Source organism: Xenopus tropicalis, chromosome 4, assembly GCF_000004195.4.
Source record: "Xenopus tropicalis strain Nigerian chromosome 4, UCB_Xtro_10.0, whole genome shotgun sequence".
NCBI classification, from domain to species: domain Eukaryota; kingdom Metazoa; phylum Chordata; class Amphibia; order Anura; family Pipidae; genus Xenopus; species Xenopus tropicalis.
This window is the reverse complement of record NC_030680.2, coordinates 85,564,846-85,578,836: the sequence shown is the minus strand read 5'-3', so window position 1 is coordinate 85,578,836 and position 13,991 is coordinate 85,564,846. Positions and strand designations below refer to the sequence as shown.

At 39.5% G+C, this 13,991-nt stretch overlaps 1 protein-coding gene across 2 annotated transcripts in view; it reads right to left on the bottom strand.

Annotated features, from left to right (window-relative positions):
* Positions 1-6,897, bottom strand: part of kank4 (KN motif and ankyrin repeat domains 4) — a 56,161-nt gene extending 49,264 nt beyond the window's left edge. The window contains exon 1 of one of the 2 annotated variants that reach the window (XM_031900897.1): positions 6,505-6,897. The gene's annotated coding sequence lies outside the window, so the exon portion shown is untranslated. The remainder of the gene's footprint in view (positions 1-6,504) is intronic. The other variant, XM_031900895.1, reaches the window with a different exon arrangement.
* Positions 6,898-13,991: the final 7,094 nt, after the last annotated feature.

Below are 13,991 nucleotides of genomic sequence, written 5' to 3'. Positions count from 1 at the left end.
ATAAACCTCTCTTTTGATTCATTGAACTCTTTTGTGTAAATCATGTGAGTGCTAACACTGCTACAAATCATTTATATATGGGTAGATATATATATAGGTGTATATAGGTTTTCTCCCACTTGCCAAAATACTGTACACAGGCAGTTGACTGGCTTTTAAAAGATAAGGATAAATTATAATATTATAATATCTATTGCTGGGGGTGCTAAAAGTAAGGTGCAGTTTTCTGCTAATAGGAGCACAGGTCTGGGGTATCAGGTAAGTGAATGAAATCACTGGGGGGGGGGGGTACCTAACTTTTAGTGCCCCCAAGTGGTTGTGACTTTCCTTCTTCTTTAATCATAGTGCCTCTAGTGTGCATGTAACTGTGAATGGCAAAGTAAATTGTTGGGGCGGCAACTGTTGGTAGTACAGTGGTGTAATGGGGGGGCCTGGGGACAGGGGGCCTGGACTGTGGGGTCTGCTTCCTCTATAGCTGAAGTAACTCCTCCCTCCCCAGCCGATCTCCTGCCTGAGAGAAAGTGGCAGGGAGTGGGGAACGTGAATGGAGAGCAGGGCAGTGGCCTGGTAGGAGTAGGAAGATTTGTTTGGGGAAGGAAGCATGGGCCCTCCAATATGAAAAAAATTGCACCATTTGTGGCCCAGTGAGTAAATAAATAAATCTGGAAATAATCTAATGTTGCCATTAGTTTCTGGAAAACTACATTGCATATGCTTTTATGTGAATGCCTTGTATTTCAACCACCATTTGCCACAATTTCACAAACCTTTACAAGTGTATCATTTCCACGTTTATAAATGTGTTTTCAAGAAGCTATTCCATATTAAAAGAAGGACTGTTACAAATGTGCAGAGACAAGACTACATTTGAATTCTGCTAATCTAAATATATGCAAGAAAACCTGCTAGGCCCCTCTGCTACAGCATTACACTGAGCCCTGTTTTGACATCAGTCATTTACAATTACGCCTACATACTTTTCCATACACAAGCCCCTTATGTCTCCCCTGACATTTACTGGAACAGCTTCACATTTTGTGTTGATCTCTTTATAAAGAAACTATACATTTATCACTATGTCATCACCAAATATACTGTATGAATGCAGGTATTTGTGATACAAGTGAATATTTCATGCATGGTGATAACACAATAATTGTACTTATGGAGTGTTTTTATCAGCGTATATTGCAAATGTTCTCTCCTTGTTGAACTGCTATGTATTTACTGGCCCCATGTTTCCTTTGGATGAAATTACCTAAAAGATGTAGCCAAATTTTGTGAATCTTTTTGCTGTTTCACACATTTTTCAACAGTTTCACAAATTTTCCAGTAAAGCACATAATACATAATACATTCTGGGGACACAGGGTGGGTTCTCTATGTTGGTGAGGGACTTTTGAGGACAATTAGACATTATGAGGTGCTATAGAAAACTGTCAACTGATGAAACACAAACATTGTAGATTAAGGGGTCATTTACACTTAGCGGCACATTTACTAAAATTTGTTTTGTTCTAAATCTCGAAATTATCTAGAAGTAAAAAAAAATCTGACTTTATCTCAAAATTGCTTAGTAGATGTGCCCCATATTGTCATTTTTTTGCACTTTGCACCCTGCCCTTCACTTAGCACCCTAGGCACAGGTTTTTGCACTTGGGTGGCAAACCTAACCAAATAGTAGATTAATAAATATATTGTATGTTGCTTATAAACCAGTTGAGGAAAAATGGACTTCAAAAGCTTGGAAGTGTGTTGGCAAAAGGAGGAAGCTAAGGAGTTTATTTTACAGTCCAGGAATAAATTGCAAGCTTATTTGTTATGTGTATCTGTAGAATAGGAAGTGCATTGAATAGTATCTTCATACGTCGGAACTAGTTCCTGCAGTGTATGTTAATCAAAGTATCCTTCCTAAACCCTGAGTGGCATACAAAGAGAAAACAAACCATATTTCTAAGCAGAATTTCTCTGCTGCATTAGGTTGCACTCAATAAGACTTCATGAATATTTACTAACATTCCCATTTTAAGGTTTTTTCAGAGGCATTAGAGAGATTAGCATGTGTTTAATCTTCATACCACAATGCCACATAAAATAGACTGATAATAGGAGCATTCTCCTAAACCAATTAGTTATCATAGTGTGTTAGAAATGTTATGTTGCTCAACCGCTGTAATTGCGAAACTGTATTTCTAATCAGTGCTGTTATGGTGTCCATTCATTAACTGTCAACTGCAGAGCAAAGTTACTAGGAAAGCTGAAAACTAAAGTTGTGCAGTTATGAGTTAAGAATTGTGAGTTAAGAATGTAAAAAAAGGCATAATACAAGGTAGGAACTGAACTTGGGGTACTGAAGTAATAAACTGGTTTAAGGATAAATATTAACAGGCTTGTTAGTACAACTCATTTGTGTCTTGTCACATGTATACAATATTGGAATAGCCATTTCAGGAAGTATCAGTATTATAAGATAAGCAGGTGGGCTTTATTTGGAATCTAAGTTATGATAAGCAAATACCCTGTTGAACTCAGCAAGAGCGAGATACCAGGTATTAAAAGTAGTGTAGAATGGATGTGTTACATTTTACAAAGCAACAGAAAAGCCGCAACTTTAATATCCATTGCACAGTCCTCAAAAGGTACATTACTGAAACATATAACCCCACAGAACATCAGCTCATAAAGGCTATGGAAGGTCTAGGTTATAATAAAATGGCTACCAAAGTCAGGGTTGTTTATAGAATCTATAAGCCAGAAATCTGAAGAGCACATGTGGAGTATGATGTGGCACTGTGAACAAATTAACTCAACTAAAACTGGGCACATACAGACAAAGAGGACGATCTGAAAAACAGCCCAAGATATATGCAACTATGAGTATTTACACATAGTTTTATTTCGAACCGCCTTTAACTTTCCGAAAATAATGAGTTATGGTGGCTATACAGGGGACAATTCTAGCTGCCAATATTGGTCCCTTAGACCGATTCGGCAGCTAATCAGCCTGTGTAGGGGCACCAACGTGCCTGCCTCACTGACATCTGGCCTGAAATCAGGCAGATATCAATATCGGACAGGTTAAAAAATTTAGTTGGATCGGGGACCGCACCGGCTCGTTGATGCGGTTCCTGAACCGACTTTGTTATTTGTTATTATAATTTGACCATTTGGCCCCAGGGCCAAACGACCGAATTAGCCTGGATTCTAGCCTGGAGAAGATCCGCTCACTTGGCTACATCGCCACCTTTAGACCCCTAAATCAAGCATCTAGGTCTACAAAAAGGGCACTTATCAGCCCCAAGAGTCTTTTTTTTAGATTTTTTTCAACCTAAAAGTTAGTTAGAAACAGCATCAGCAATGAGTAACTACCGTGGTGCACCCCATGGGGCCCATAAGAGACACACTCCATAAGATGCAAGCAAGAAGGAGGATGAACGTGGGCATACCTCTGAAGGATGGTGGGGGTCTGTCTGTCAATATTATTGCACCAAGTATTTTTATAGTATTTTTTATGACAACGTGTAAAAAAAGCACATTTAATTTATCTTGCATTTATCCTTTAGTCTGTCTCTATTTGCCTGAATAGGAAAATCAGATCTACTTTCCTCATCTCTAGAGGTTAGAGATTTTAAGACAATTTGCAATTAGTTTTTGTTTTTCATGGTTGCTGTTTTTTTAAAATATGTATTATGTATGTTCTGTCTTTCATAGGATTGATATTTCAGCTGGTTTCCAGAGCTCAATTACCCTAGCAACCCGGCAAAAGTTTGGAAGTTAGAATTGCAAACCAATAGGAGAGGGAATGAAAATAAATATAAGCAATACATATTAAACCTTAGCCCTCAGACAATCTGTTTTGTGGTCAGTGACAATGACACGAACATTCCCAATTGCAGACTGGATATAGGCAGAATGGGAACATTACATTTGAAAACATTACAAGGTAAATAATGAAGGCTAATTTAATTGTAGCAACGTTATAAAGGTTTTCTTCCAAACATTCCAAGGAACTTATGGGAGTATAAAGGGCAAGATATAATCAGTTCAGTTTCTTAGTAAGGGGTATGAATACATTTACCTATGTGTGAATTTACAGTATATATTTGATGGGAAGATTGCTGCTCTTAACTACTGAATGAAACATAGTATATATACTTTAAGGTACCGAATCCAGATTCAGCTTTTTTTCGTCAGGATTCGGATTTGAATCCATGACTCTGGCCGAACCAAACGCGAATCCTAAAATCTTTTTTGTCACATAAACACAGAAATTGAAAATCCCAGATTTAACCCTTCCAAAACCTAATTAGCATTCGCTAATATTCGGGCAATCCCAAATTGGGGGGTTCAGACGAATCCAAAAAAGTGGATTCAGTGCATCCCTATTTTAAGGTGCCATGAAATATATCAGCTTTAAAGGATAATAATAATAATACATCAATACATATAAACTCATATTTAAAAGGTGTGAGCTTCAAGCTGCTATCCGATTACCCCAAACTCACAGGCCTGCCATCTGACCAATCAGATTGAGTCATTACAAAGTATAAATGAGGCTAAGACTATGTACTGATGATTTTGGCATTTTATTGGGCCAAATGTACATGCAGATAGGGGTTTGCAAAGGTACTGAGCTTCAATCTGCCATTTTAACTCTTTATCTTAAATTGACAAATGTACCCACCTGAGCAATGAGGGTGTTATTTCTGTGGTCTTAGTTTTGTTTCCAGCCAGGACAAGATGATTAATGTGTGATGCTGCCCTAGACATACCCCTTCACCTATCTGATTAATGCATTTGCAACATGGGTATGGGCATGCATTTAGGAGCTGGGTGTTCCCCTCACCCACAGCTCTGCCGTGGTATTTGTCTAAAGTGTCTGGTGACAGGATGGCAGTTAAAAAGTTTCTCTATTTTTATTATTGGCTCCCATTGGCCACCCCTTGAAACTGCTGCCCTACCTTTTCTAAGGTGCTGGGCTTGGTTATGTAGTCCAATTACCTGTGTACCTGTTCACTCCGGGGCAATGCTATAATGAGTAGTACAGGTATAGGACCCATTATTCGGAAACCCGTTATCCAGAAATAATTTCCTTTTTCTCTTTAATAATAAAACAGTACCTTGTATTTGATCCTATTTAAAATAGAATTAATACTTACTGGAGGCAAAACAATTCCATTGGCTTTATTTAATGCTGACATTTATTTTTAATAGGCAGTAAGGAGATCTACATTATGGAAATATCCCTTATCTGGAAGACCCCAGGTCCTGGCCATTCTGGATAAAGGGTCCTGTATACAAAATTACAAGAGATTTTATCATTTACTTCCTGTTTTACGCAATAGTAAGAGTATCTCCTGGCTTACTGTTGTAAAACATCACATGGATTTCAGATATTTTACACCCCAACAATTACCGGTACAATAGAACATTTCACCCAGATAACTTTATCTCCACTTCAATGAAAGTGAAAAAAAAAAAAGCACAATGTTTGGTTGCATTTCATTCGCTGCTAATTGGAATAATGCTAATTGCATTAGTCTGTCTTATTATATTTAATGGAGCTCTTCCATTAGGGCTTCATTATGTGGTAAGCAGGAAAATGGGAATCTGTGTATTTTTATTCTATGTTACAATGTCAGATTAATTCTAATCTGAAAACAAAGTTTGCAATTCTAAAAAAAAAAAAAAGAAAATGATTATGCATAATATCCCCCAGAACAATAAGAAAGAGAAAAGCTGATCACAAAGTAAAGGAAAGGAGTGTGGGAGCTGAAGCAGGCGTGCGCAAGGAGAGGAAAATGTAAGACAATCCCCACAGCCCACAATATAAATCCAAAGTTTCCTCTTTGTTAGGAAAGCCAGTTCAGCACACTTCATACCTCCCCTCTTACAGCACTGCCTTCCGCTATTCCTGCATGTTACATTCGGAATTGCTCATTTACCCCCTTCTGTGCCAAGGAATGCCTTCAGGGGACATTAATACAAATGTGTCACAGCCGAAAATACTCTCCCTTTTATACATTAACAGTTATTTCATAGAAAACCCCTGTGCTTCCCTAAGCAAAGGACCCCTTACAATCAGATGTTTCTTATTAGGGGGCCCTGAAAGGGGTCTTTATATTTTTAACATTTCTGATCAAGCCACTAAAAACAGCCCAATATCCACAGACACAGACAAAAAAAAAGGTAAAATGACATTATGTTTTTCTTCTTAAACATGCAAGAAAGGAACAGATAGGATTTTCTGCTAGTAAATTCTATGCTCCATCCCCCTTTCCAGCCTCTGTTTTAATGTTTCTGGTGAGTGGGAAAGAGAATAAGAGTGATAACACGTCGTCTAAGCACAGGGTGATCGGATAAGGAGGATAATCTGCACTGAAGCTGTGGAGAAGGGCATCCAGCAATTGAGTGTACAGGCAATGAACAATAACATGATCTTATTGCTGCCTCTGTAAGGGAAAAGCTTGCACAGAAATCTGCAAATGAATATGTTCATCTTACCTTTGTGCTGCGTGTGGCTCCCTGGCTCCTGGAAGCTTGCAGAATGTACATGGAGCTGTGTGCCTGTGTGCCTGGGAGTGGGATGGTCCTACATTCTTACTTGATCAGCCAGATGCTGACACTGACTTTCTTAAGGAGTATGAGAGGCTTTTGCCTTTTGCAGAACTTATGCTTTTGTGCTGCTTCTATTCTCCTTCCTTAAAAATAAAAAAAACAAAATCCCAGTTTTCTGTTGAACGCTGCTTGGAGCATATAATCACAAGTTTACTAAAAAAAAAAAGGTCTTTTCCTCTTCAACCTTATGAAATATTAATCTTCATTTTACTTTCTTTGATGTGACCAAGTAAAATTAAATAACATCTTGGCTTAGTTACATCGCAGCTTCTCTGAGCACCAGGAGACTGGGGATTCTTGGAAATTACTGTGTAACCATGTCAGGGGGTTGTACTTCTTATTGTTACTTGTACCACACATTCCTACATACCAGATACACATGTTGGATATTACATTTTACTTTGATTTTGCTGCTCACATCTTTAAAATCAGTTATCTATATCATACATAAGGAAATCACCCCATCCTTTAGTTCAGTGAAAGCAAGTAAAATAGCATTTAATTTTTATAATGCCTACATTACATGTAACACATACGGGATCAGCAGCTACAGCTACAGCTACAGTGGTTCTCGAAAGTCTATGAACACTTTAAAATGTTCTATATTTTATATGAATGTGACCTAAAACATCATCTGATTTTCAAACAAGTCTTAAAAGTATGTATGTATGTATGTATGTATAACTTTATTTATAAATACAATTTAAGTGGTTGGGTAACATACAGGCACAAACTGGAAGGTAAGAGTGCATCAGGTATGGGCATTTGCCCTGAAGCGCAGGACTGGGCAAAATAATGTTTTAGTGCTCCAGAAGGTAACAGCTGAGCTTTTTCTCAAAGAGAATGAGTGAGTGTTCCCTACGGAGGGATTCAGGGATAGAGTTCCAGAGGTAAGGAGCAGCGAGATAGAAAGGTTTAAGACGAGAGAGTGCAGTGGGTGTGGATGGTGTAAAAAGACGGAGGCTCTGAGAGGAGTGGAGGAGACAACCAGGAACGTGCAGAGAGACCAGTGAAGAAATGTAGTGAGGAGCAGAGGAGTGAAGGGCTTTGAATGTTAGCAGAAGGATTTTGTATGCTATCCTTTGCTTAACAGGCAGCAATGCTAGAGAGCTTAATTGAGGCTGAACAGGTTCCCTCTTCAGAGAGAGCAGGAGGATCCTGGCAGCAGAGTTTAAGATTTATTGCAGGGGAGAGAGGTGGGAGTCTGTGAGGCCGCTTAGTAGGAGATTGCAGTAATCTAAGCGGGAAAGGATAAGGGCATGGATTAGTGTTTTAGCTGTTACTTGTGAAAGAAAGGGGTTTATCTTTGCAATATTGCTGAGGAAAAAACGGCAGGTTTTGGCAGTGTTATTATCTAGTTAAACCAATTAAACAAAAATTATTATATTTGGTCATTTATTTATTGAAAAAATGATCCAATAACATATCTGCATATCCTTAGGATCATCATATAATATGAAGGTGAAATCAGAGTCTGGTGTTTTTTAGTCAATGGGATGACAATCAGGTGTGAGTGAGATACCCGGTTATATTTAAAGAATGGGGATCCAGCAAAGCCTGATCACACATGCAATGCATTTGTGGATGTGTATCATGGCTCAGACAAAGGAGGTGTCTGAGGACCTCAGAAAGAGTTGTTGATGCCCATAAAGCTGGAAAAGGTTGATAACTCAAACTGCAAGGGATCTAATAGTCTGAGAGGTCACAAAGGAACCCAAGGTAACTTCTAAGCAACTGAAGGCCTTTCTCACATTGGAGAGTCCACCATCAGGAGAACACTAAACAGCAATGGTGTGTATGGCAGGGTAGCAAGGAGAAAGCCACTACTCTCCCCCCAAAATATTGCTAACCGTCTACAGTTTGCTAAAGATCATGTGGACAAACCACAAGCATACTAGAATGTATTGTGGGCAGATGAAGCCAGAATATAACTTTTTGGCCTAAATGAGGAACATTATATTTGGAGAAAGAAAAACACTGCATTCCAGTATCAGAACCTTATCTGTGAAACATGGTGGTGGGAGTGTTGTGGTTTGGGCTTGTTTTGTGCATCTGGGCCTGAACGGCTTGCTATCATTGATGGAACAATCAATTCTAAGGGAAAATGTCAAGACATCTGTCCGTGAACTGAATCTCAAAAGACAGTGGGTCATGCAGCAAGACAACCATCCTAAACACCCAAGTCGTTCTACCAAAGAATGGTTAAAGAAGAATAAAGTGAATGTTCTGGAATGGCCAAGTCCTGAGCTTAATCCAATTTAAATGTTGTACAAATACTTAAAGTGAGCAGTTTATGTGAGGAAACTCACCAGCATCCAAGAGCTGAAGCTGCTTTGTATGGAGGAATGGGCTAAAATTTCTTCAAGTCGATGTGCAGGACTGATCCACAGTTACATTTAGTTGCAGTTATTGCTGCACAAGGGGTCACACCAAATACAGAGAGCACTTACTTTTGCCACATGCAGATATGTTATTGGATCATTTTTTCAATCAATGCATGACCAAATATAATCATTTCTGTTTCATTTTTTTAACTAGGTTTTCTTCATTTTCTTCATTACAGAAAAATTTCCACAGACTTTCAAGCACCCCTGTATATGCTAAATACTTTTCTGAGTTACTTTCAGGGGCAATTTTAATCATTACACAGAGGTCACCCATTTCTGTACTGTACATGCACCCAGCTTCAATAGGCACAGGGAATGCCTGGGAAGGTAAAAAAATGATGGCAACACAGTGTTTAAAAGGCAAGTGGCCCTCACCAACTATTCTGCCTTTTTATCTCCTGTCAAATTTTTCATGTCCTAAAGTCAGTTCTTTCTAGTAGAATGAAGCTTAGTTTTGAAAAGATGTCTGTTTAAGGCATTCTGAGTATACTATTCATGCTATTCCAAACACTCAGCGTCTGGATTCCCTAACTGTTAAATTCCATGCTACATATTTACCATCCATCAAGTCCATCAAGTTGAACCTCTCCCCATGTATACACATACCTATACAGATAGTTACATATATAAACTGTATATACACATACATGTACCAATTAACTGTAGATCTTGAGAACACTATAGTTTGATAATTATAATATTGGGCTTGGATATTATACTTGTTCAACAAGTCATCCAAGCCACTCTTAAAAGTATTAACGGAATCTAAATGACATTCCACAACCTCACTGCCCTCACCGTGAAGAACCACCTATGTTGCTTAAAATAAAATTTCTTCAGGTCTTAGGGGGTGGCCCCTAGTTCATTTCTATGCAGAAATATACTCCCCATATCTATAATCCCCTCTGATGTACTGAGTAATCATGTCCCCTCGCAAGTGCCTTTTTTTTCAGAGAAAACAACCCCAACCTCGACAGTCTAACCTCATAGCTTAAATCTTCCATCCCCTTTACCAGTTTAGTTGCACGTCTCTGCACTCTCTCCAGCTCATTAATATCCTTCTTAAGGACTGGAGCCCAAAACTGCACTGCATACTCAAGGTGAGGCCTTACCAGGGACCTATAAAGAGGCAAAATTATGTTTTCATCCCTTGAGTCAATGCCCTTTTTTAATACAAGACATAACTTTATTTGCTTTAGTAACCATAGTGACTCTGCCTAGAGTTTATCTATCCACAAACATTCACGGGCACCCCTGGGCCTCTAAAGTAAAGTAACCTGGTGCACAATTTTCTGGGGGAGATGAAACTCCCCCAAGCTGGATGAGCCAAAAACAAAAAAGTACCAGCACTTAAAGGCAAATGCAACAGGGAACTGGTCCCTTGTGTATTGGAGGCATGCCCCTTTGCCACATGATCATATGAGGCAAGTTAATTGGCTCCTGATAATATTAAATATAGCATGTGAATGTAATAGGGGCCTTAGGCTGTAATCCACAGAATATGATGCCACTATATACAGCAAATAAAACATGATCATTCTACAATCATTAACCAATAGGCTTTTTTTAAACTGCCTTCCTACCACATATAATACATGTTCTATGTCCTTGCACTTCCCCACACATATATTTCCAAGCTGGGTCGGACTGGGCCGCCGGGACACCGGGAAAAATCCTGGTGGGCCCCGGCCCTAGTGGGCCCCAGCGGCCCAGTCCGACCTTTGCCGGCGCTTCCCCTACCGACGCGTTCAATTTATACGCGCTCGGGGAGGACGTCAGGCGGGGGCCCTGCGGGGGGGGGTTAGGGGGGCCCCTGGGGGGGGTTAGGGGACGCAGCTGGGGCACCTGCAGGGCCCCTGGGGCGGGAGCCCCGGTGGGCCCTGCACCCCCCAGTCCGACCCTGTTTCCAAGTATAGGAGAAAAGTAAAAATATTTATTCAGATGCTATGCTAGTGCTCCATGAGGCTGAGCTTAGTTGTGGGGGGACTGAGGGAGAGCTCCAGACAGAGGAATTCAGTGATGGAATTTCAGAGGTGATATAGCATGTGTTTTTGCTTATATATAAAATATTAATCTTCCCAGTCATTTTCCATTATAGAACATATGTTAACAATGACTGTGTTTAATCCTATACTTTCTAATCATTCTGTCCCACTCACACAAGCTATTCTTATGTTCACAAGCATGTCTTTTTCAACCTCAGCTACTGTGTAACATTCTTAGCATTTTACCCTTTCAAATGATACTTTTTTTGCACAATAGCCACTCTTTTCCATATTGTTGCCATGCAGTATATTCCATGCACTATAATATTTTATCTTTCTATGCTGTAGTGTCCTTTTCCTATTAACGATTTTTTTCATGAACACTAATAATCATGTACTATGCATTATAATTTACATTCTAACTATTCTACCCTAAATAATCTACAATGTTTGATTCTCTTATCTTACACATTCTAACCATTCTAGCTGTCACCTTCTCTTCTAAAGCCTCTGACTGTGTCTCTTCATCTCATATTCCTGCAATTATGCTCCATATACTCAATATTGCAGTCAGGCCCGGATTTGTGGCAAAATTTAGACATTTTGCTCCCATACAGAGCAATGGGGACCTCTCACCACTGCTCCATATGGGTTAAGTTTTAAGTTTGTGCATGAGCATGCGGGAGGGGTATGATCGCAAATGTGTGTGGGGAGGGCGCAGAATGGTTACGGCCTGGAATAGAAATCCGGGGCTGATTGCACCTCACATAATTTAACTGTATTACCTAGGCATCTATCTATCTGGCTGTCTGTCTATCTATCGGTATATCTATCTATGTCTTGGAAAAAAATGCACTGTCTAGATATCACTTCTCCCAGTAGCTCAGGCCAGATAATCCCCTCCAAATCAGGTGGGCAATAGCCCCCTCTTTATTTTCCATTTATTATGCACTGTACTGAATGCAGCTGTCTCTACAGTGTAAAGAAGCAGCAGATATGGAAATCAAGGGGTGAAAATGACCATCTGCTGGCAGAGTTTTTTTTCTAGTAACACAGAAATTCTACAATGGGTTTGTGGAAAAAGTTTGCTGCGGGTAAAGCCCCAATTCTGGCGTAAAACTGTATCAGTGAGTTTAAGTTTATGTTTGCTTATTAGACAAAAGAGATCCTCTGCTCTCACCCACTCACCCACTCACCCATTATCAATATATGTAGTATAAGGTATTCTGTAAAAAAAAACCATGGATTGTTTGTCCATATATTTCAATATATGACTTGATGTTAAAGTCATCCCTGGTCTGGCCAGTCCTACACTCATTCATTAAGAATTCTACTCTTTCATTATATATTTTACACAGGGACTGAGTTTTACCTGCAACTTCCTTGCTTTCAAGGTTAAAACTCCCAAATTGCCCTTTTTTGGCTCCACTGGGACCATCTGACTGTAGCTGCCATCCTTCCCAGCTATAGTTCCTGTTTTGTTTATAGGGAAGGACGCTATTTTGTGGTCTCAGCCTCATCACACACCTGCCTAAGTTAAAAATGTAGTGGTGAGCACAACTTTGACTGTATATATGTATCAGTAAGAAATCCTACCCTGATATTTTGTTTTTAGATAAATAAGGCTCAGATGTTTTAATGTTTTTACATTACATTGTTATGTGTTAAAAAACAATCGAGAAAAAAATAAAACTGATATATAAGGTTTGCATAAGTATTTAAATCACACAGTTAAAAATTGTGTAGAGCCATGTTTTCTTGCATAAACAGCTTTTAAGTATTTTGGGGCATTTTATAAACAAGATTTCCACATTGTTTGGGAGTGATTTTGGCCCATTCTTTAGTTGTTAAATAGTGCCACAGATAGTCAGTTGGACTGAGACCAGGTCATTGTAGGACACTGAATTTTTTGTTCCTGAGCTAATCCAATATTACTTTGACCTCGTATTTGGGACCAACATCCTGCTGAAATGTGAACTTTTGCACTATTTTTAACTTAGCAGACTGAAATAAGTTCATTAGCAGTATTCCCCTGCATAATTCTCCCTTGTACCAAGATGCCTAGGTAGTCCCTGTTGATTAAAAGCAGGCAGTTGTAATGATAGCGTTCATGCTATGGGGAGGTTTCCATCAGCAGGGACTGTACTTCTTTTTAAAATGGAAGAAAGAATGTATGGGGCAAATACAGGGAGACATTAGGGGAGAACACATGGGCATTTGTGTAAGAGGAACTAGAGGACAAGCCTATCTATATATCAAGGACAAGATCGTGTTTCTATAAATTTAAACATGGCCAATGATTTTTTATAACACCATTTAGAACTATTGCACTGTTTACTAGTAAACATTATACTTTATGCCAGTGTCATTTAAAAATAAGCAAGGTAGCAGAAAGGAAGGCCTGTATTTTCTCCAGAAAAGGTGACAACCCTAATTGTACATTATGGACACAAGCCTAGTTGCTAACCCTAAGTAGGCAGGCCTTGATTTGTGGCGAGGCCACAAAGGCCTAGGCCTAGGGCGGCACAAACTTAGGGGCGGCATGCCGCCGTATGGGAGTTTAAACATTCGTGCATGCGCACCGGGGGAGCGCAGGAAGGGGGCGGCCTCTGGGCGCGCAAATTAGAAATCCGGTGCTGTAAGTAGGGTCCTCTTCATATGGTCCACTGGCTTCTTAAACCAACTTTAACATTGCTGAGATCTACCCTCTTGGATCGAAGGGGCTTCCATGTAACAATGTGCAGACCAAATAGCAAGTTCTTAACCCACCTCACATTAAGGGACACAAACAGCAGACAGACTAGGCCTTATGAGACAGCCTGGTACATATGACCACTGAGTGCTAATATATATATATATATCTGTAGCACTCAGTAGCCATATGTCCCATGCTAGGTAATCTGGTAATATACCACTCACATCCCCATTCCTAAGAAAGGATATGCCTTCTCTTTATGTGCATCTTACTAAACATGTAATAATGTAAGGCAAGACTCTGACT